This window comes from Gadus morhua, chromosome 20 (assembly GCF_902167405.1).
Source record: "Gadus morhua chromosome 20, gadMor3.0, whole genome shotgun sequence".
In the NCBI taxonomy this organism is placed as follows: domain Eukaryota; kingdom Metazoa; phylum Chordata; class Actinopteri; order Gadiformes; family Gadidae; genus Gadus; species Gadus morhua.
Genome location: NC_044067.1, coordinates 18,499,506 through 18,505,253, shown reverse-complemented (window position 1 = coordinate 18,505,253; position 5,748 = coordinate 18,499,506). Strand labels below are relative to the sequence as shown.

The 5,748-nt window shown below is 38.4% G+C and overlaps 1 long non-coding RNA gene across 2 annotated transcripts; it reads left to right on the top strand.

Moving 5' to 3' along the window:
* LOC115533640 (uncharacterized) lies at nt 1-4,044 on the top strand. Of its 2 annotated transcripts, XR_003974221.1 has the most exons (4): nt 4-281; nt 380-513; nt 2,514-2,639; nt 3,849-4,044. It is a non-coding gene; the product is annotated as an uncharacterized LOC115533640 (long non-coding RNA). The 2 variants fall into 2 exon arrangements; XR_003974220.1 differs by having other exon boundaries at nt 1-281; nt 2,514-4,044.
* The last annotated feature ends 1,704 nt before the right edge of the window (nt 4,045-5,748 follow it).

Genomic DNA, 5,748 nt, shown 5'->3' with positions numbered 1-5,748 from the left:
CTCCACACCTCCTGGTCTCTGGGGAACCTTGCTGCTCAACTTTCTTTTTTAATTGACTTGTTTGCGTTTAAGATATGCAACCGCTATCTTGGTCCTGTTGAGTTACGTCACTTTCGGATGACCGGGCCCCGGTTTGTTATGTGAAATCAATCAGTTGACCATCTATTTGTTCGGTTTGAAGAACAGATAACTGCATTTAGGCAAGAGAAATATGAGAAAGAAGAAGCTGATTCATTTCCACACCCAAGAAAGTGTTGATTCAGAATTGGAATCATTTCCATGTATGGTTTGCTTTCATTTCCGCTTTCCGATCATTTCAAATGTTATGAACACTATTGGGAGAAACTGCAGTGCAGTCATTTTTTTTGCTTTTCTCCAGAATGGGGGGCCCAACAGGAAGAAGCACGGCAGAAGTTCAACCAACACATGTGAGAAGGTCAACTCAGGTTGTCGTCGTGACTACACTTCCTGACCCAACCAGTTACCCCCGCTTTTACTTTCTACAGAGCACAGGTGAGTGGCACGTCTGCTTTCAAAATAAAGTACATTCAGTTTACACAATTTCTCCATTCGAAGACCATGAGGTGACTAAACACCGGTACACATTATTTATAACAGTAACAATACAAACATTTGTATTTCCTGTTGTGCCGGCTCGGCTGATGTCAGTGGAGGATTCCTATGCAAACATCTGGATGTGATCCCCTAGTATTGGCTGCTTGGTCACAGTGCAACGTGACCTCTCTGCAGTCCCACAACTTGCTGTTCTGCAAATCCATCGTTGGGACAGCAACATTGTATTCTTGTGGTTAAGCTGTTCTTTGGACATTCACAGCGCAGTGGGGAAAAGAAAGTCTGTGTGTTCTTTATTGTCGTAGTTATTAAGTACTCAAGAAAAAAGCGTTATTGTCGAAGTATAATAATTTTGCTGTAGCTCAATTTTTGGATGATGACATGTTTTTTTTACCGCCATCAAAAACATTAAAGCGAAAAAGGAAAGAAAGAAAAAACTGAAAAAAAGGAAAGCGCTTGTTTGAGTCAGATTAACTGGCAGTTAGCTTTTTTGATAGAAACCATTTCCTTCTCCTCCATTCCACCAGTTTCCTGTGTCCTAAAAAGAATGCAGGGATATGTTTACCCATTACTCATTTCCGCTGTAAATCTCTTGGTCAAAGAAAACCAGCACAGGGGGCACCGAGCTGTCTCTGTCACCGTCCAGACCAGAGAGGAACAGAAATAATATGATGTTCAACACTTTCTGTTTCTATTGTCGCATTGAAACAATAGAATAGATTGGTTTGGATGCATGTGGACGTGTAGGATATGGGCCATTGTCAAGAGGGCAGGATAAGTGGGATAGAGATGGTGTTCTTCCTCGAGCAAGATGCCCCATCCCCCTCACTCTCATATGCTTTAGTATGAAGCTAAGAACAAAATAATAAATAGCCATAGTAAAGGTCCTGTCTGATCACCCTTAACTTATGTACCCTGAATATTGCTTGGGGTACTAAACGACTATAGCATGCTACACTATGCTATGCTACAGTGAAAGCCTGCCTAATGGTTTCTTTGAGGAAACAAAAGGAAAAAGAGCTTTGGGAAAAGTCCTATTGTGTCATTGGTATACTTTTGACAGAGAAAATATAAAATAAACCTTTTATGGATTGTGCTGAATTCAAGTATTAACCATGACAAAAGCCAACTGCCATAGTGATTGTTATCTCTGATTGAGTGTGTGCATGTGTGTGCGTGTGTGTGTGTTTGTGTGTGTGTGTGTGTGTGTGTGTGTGTGTGTGTGTGTGTGTGTGTGTGTGTGTGTGTGTGTGTGTGCGTGTGTGTGTGTGTGTGTGTGTGTGTGTGTGTGTGTGCTTGCGTGCGTGCGTGCGTGTGTGTGTGTGTGTGAGAGTGTGTGTGGTTGGCTAGGTTATTTTGAGAAAAAAAATCCATTGCCGTTCTCTCCATTTCAGAGAATCTTTGTTTTGGTAAATAAGGATGCACCTGCTGCATCACTCAGTGGAGGAAGCTGGATGTTGTAGGCCAGTCCTACCATACAGATAAAACGATAATATTTGAACTACCACTCATTATCATCAATAATGTTTTTCTCCTTGTGGTACTCTCAAAAACAGCGCCCTCCTCTTTAAATATATGATTACAATTGTTTTGATTAATTCCTAAACTTGTCCAATGTTAAGTATGTTTTGTCAGTAAGTAAGTACAACTCTGTGTATGCAACACTTTCCAATAGAATGCCTCACAACAAGCACAACAGTATGACAATTACAAAAGGAAATATAAAAACAATAGCAACAGCTTGGCAAAATAAAAGATCCCTGGAGCCTTATAAAAAAATAGATCATAGATTGTAAAGTGACTGTACATTTCTGCTTGATATATTTAGCTTATTTCAGCCTGAAATATTGAAATGTAAATAAATAGTATTGACATGCTGAGGTCAGTTGGTTAAGCCGTCTAGCCACAGCTGTAAGCATCATCCATAGTGCATTTTTCAGACATTTCATAACCGGGAAAACCGATTTGGCCCTGAGACTCCGTGGTCCCTGTGACAACCGCGTGGGAACCGAGGTGGATGGCAGCCAAGCACACACATCTGGAAGGATCCATCCCAGAGGTCAAAGGTTAATGGCAAACACTCTGAGAGCCTGGCAAAAGGCCAGGGAAACCAGGGTTTCATTCAAAATACTTATCCTCTTTGTCACCATGGTGATTGGCACTCATTTGTCATAACTTTAATAACTGTATTTATTCAATTAAAACAAGCACTAGTGGTTGGACATGCCATTTTTTGGAGCTTTCAGATTCCTGATGTGTTATATCTTATATTTTATTTTGAAATGACACATTGTATTTGGAAACCTATTAATGTGGAATAAGCTTTCCAATATCACAAGGCTCATGAGCCCGATGTTATACTGCTGAAGTGAATCACATCTTCTAGGAACGGACATCAATCTGTCCTCAAATCCTTACATCAATATAATTTCCTCCTTGAAATAACGATAAAGAAATCCTCCAGGTGTAGGGAAGGAAAATGAAGAATCTCATGCCTGCATTTTTCTTAAACCATTTAGGAAATGGTCTCATGTCAGTTATGGTATAAATCTATTCTCTCCAAGGATTTTCTTTTTTTAATGATTCCACTCATCTATTTGAGATTTGATCCCCTCACTTTTAAAATTCTATGTGCCTGTATTAATTGATGTAAGAAATTTGGTCACAGCCATGACTTTGTATGATGTCTACTGTACAGCAGAAAGAATGGTATTGTTTATCAAACATGTATTTATCAGATAAATGACGATGACCATCGCGTTATCCTTATGCCGTTTGAATGTTATGTAGGCATTTTCTTTATCGGGCTGTTCTGCCGGGCCCATGTCCCATTTTGTTCAATAAAATGGGCAATGATATCCATATGTTCCATGTTCTAGGGACTCAAGGTTGAAGATAAGCTTTATCCCCTCCCAAGTAATGCAATAATTTTTTTTAAAAATGCTTATTAGCCTGGAGAAAGGTGCGATGTTGTTTACATTTTTAAACCAGTGTATTTTTTCATTTATTTTGGTAGAAATATCTTTCTATCTGTCTATCTATCTGTCTATCTGTCTATCTGTCTATCTGTCTATCTATCTATCTATCTATCTATCTATCTATCTATCTATCTATCTATCTATCTATCTATCTATCTATCAATCTATCAATCTATCAATCAATCTATCTATCTATCAGTTATTACATAGTATTGTACGTAACATGTGGCCTTATAACCCAGTTCTGCCATATACAGTAATTCCTTCTTATTTGTTATTTGTTGTGTTTTCTTTCAGGAGTTTATTGAGGCCGCTGCCATCACAGAGCCCATCCCTCCACCTCAAGCACCTCTTCTGAATTGGTAGCCCTAAGCCACCCAATCCCCAGGAAGATAGAAAGATTAACCATCGACTGATGGTTTAAAATTGTTGATGCCTTTTTGTAATGTGCAATATTATTTCCATTAAATCACTGGTTCTTGTTTGTATGATATTTATTAGGGGTGTGCATCACCATCTCTTCTTTACAGGACGATCCAATACGTATCTAGATACATGTGCTACGATACGGTTCAGGGACGATACATTTTACACTTTTTCTCAGTCGCTTTGGTACATTTCTCAGATCAGAATTGAAATTGGCAAAACAGTAAGTGCATTTCTCAAAACAATTCGTACAAATAGCAAAACTCCATTGATTTCATGTAAAAGCAAGTCTCTTGCTCAAAATCCTTTGTTCGTTTCTCAAAAGTAAATATCTGTGTCAATGAACATGTCAGTGCCATCAAAATGACAAGTCCTTGTGTCATTGTGTATGGATAAGACAGTCAAATTGCTTAGTCATGTTGTGAATATAACAGTGGGATGTTCTGATGTAAACCATGGCTAAAGTTTTGAAGACAATTATTGTCAATTGTAAGTTACACCTTAGTGTATGTGGGAGATTGATTGCAAGAGACAGAACAAGATTCACATTTACGCTTTGACTGTTTGTACTGTAATTTGTTGACAGACCATGTCATTGCTAGAAATGTGAACATAGGAAAATCTTCTTATGGTAAACTGTACATGCATTGCTGTAGGAATAACAGTGCAGTCATCCACTCCTGACGTTCTTGTCTGTTGGGCCACAAATTCTCAGACAATGTTACATTGTGTTATGCTCCAGCTATATACTTTATATACTTGCCAGTTCATGGTTCAGGAGATGCACCTTTAAACTATTCCAGTAAACTGGTTGATCGTTGGTTGATCTAACACTTCACACATTTCCCTTCTTTAGAGAAAGTCAAGATTCACCTGGTAGCAATTTACCAATTCAGGACAGATTTAGAAAAAAAGTCTGATGGAAATGTTTAGAAATATGCTTGAAATATTATGACAACATGTTCAACCATTTTGCATGTAAAGATTTATGCAATGAACTAATGCCTAAATGTTTTTGGGGTGAGACTATTCAATGGAGACCCATTACAATACATTTTGATCAACATGACGTAAGCAATGTTGAATTCTCATTCAAAGAAATGAGAAACTGCTTTTTGGATGTGCACAAACGACAGAATGATGTGAAGATTGAACAGGTTGTTTTGAGAATTTCAATTCTGATCTGAGAAATGTACCAAAGCGACTGAGAAAAACTGTTCCAATTGGATGGCAACCGGATACCGTGGATGGCTTACTACCTCAAGTTCTATGTTTATTCTGGTTTCATATATTATGTTGATCTTGTATAATGTTTGATCCAAAATAAAGTTTCTGCAGTTTCTAACAGATTGTGAGCATGAATAATGTTGTTATCTAATCATACCGTGCTTTTCCATGTGGGTAAGGTTGCATTCCTAAGACATTCGAACTATAAAGGAAAATTTCAGAGATGGATATTGTATCAAAAGATTAAAAAATATAAATTAAAATAAAGATCAAAACCCCGTCAACGACTACTAATAACGTACTGTAACTGGGTCTTCAAGGGTTGTCGTCCCATTTCATAGGGGTAGGGTTGAGGGGTAGGGTTAAGGGGTAGGGGTAAGGGGTAGGGGTAGGGTTAAGGTGGACATTTTTGTAGAGCAAAGAAACGAGATTGGGCATTAGACTTCAGTTCAGATATTGAGAATCAAACCTGGGCCTTCAGAGTGAAACACCATAGCCACTGGACTCTCCCTCCCCCAGTGTAATACTGCACAGAAATAACAGT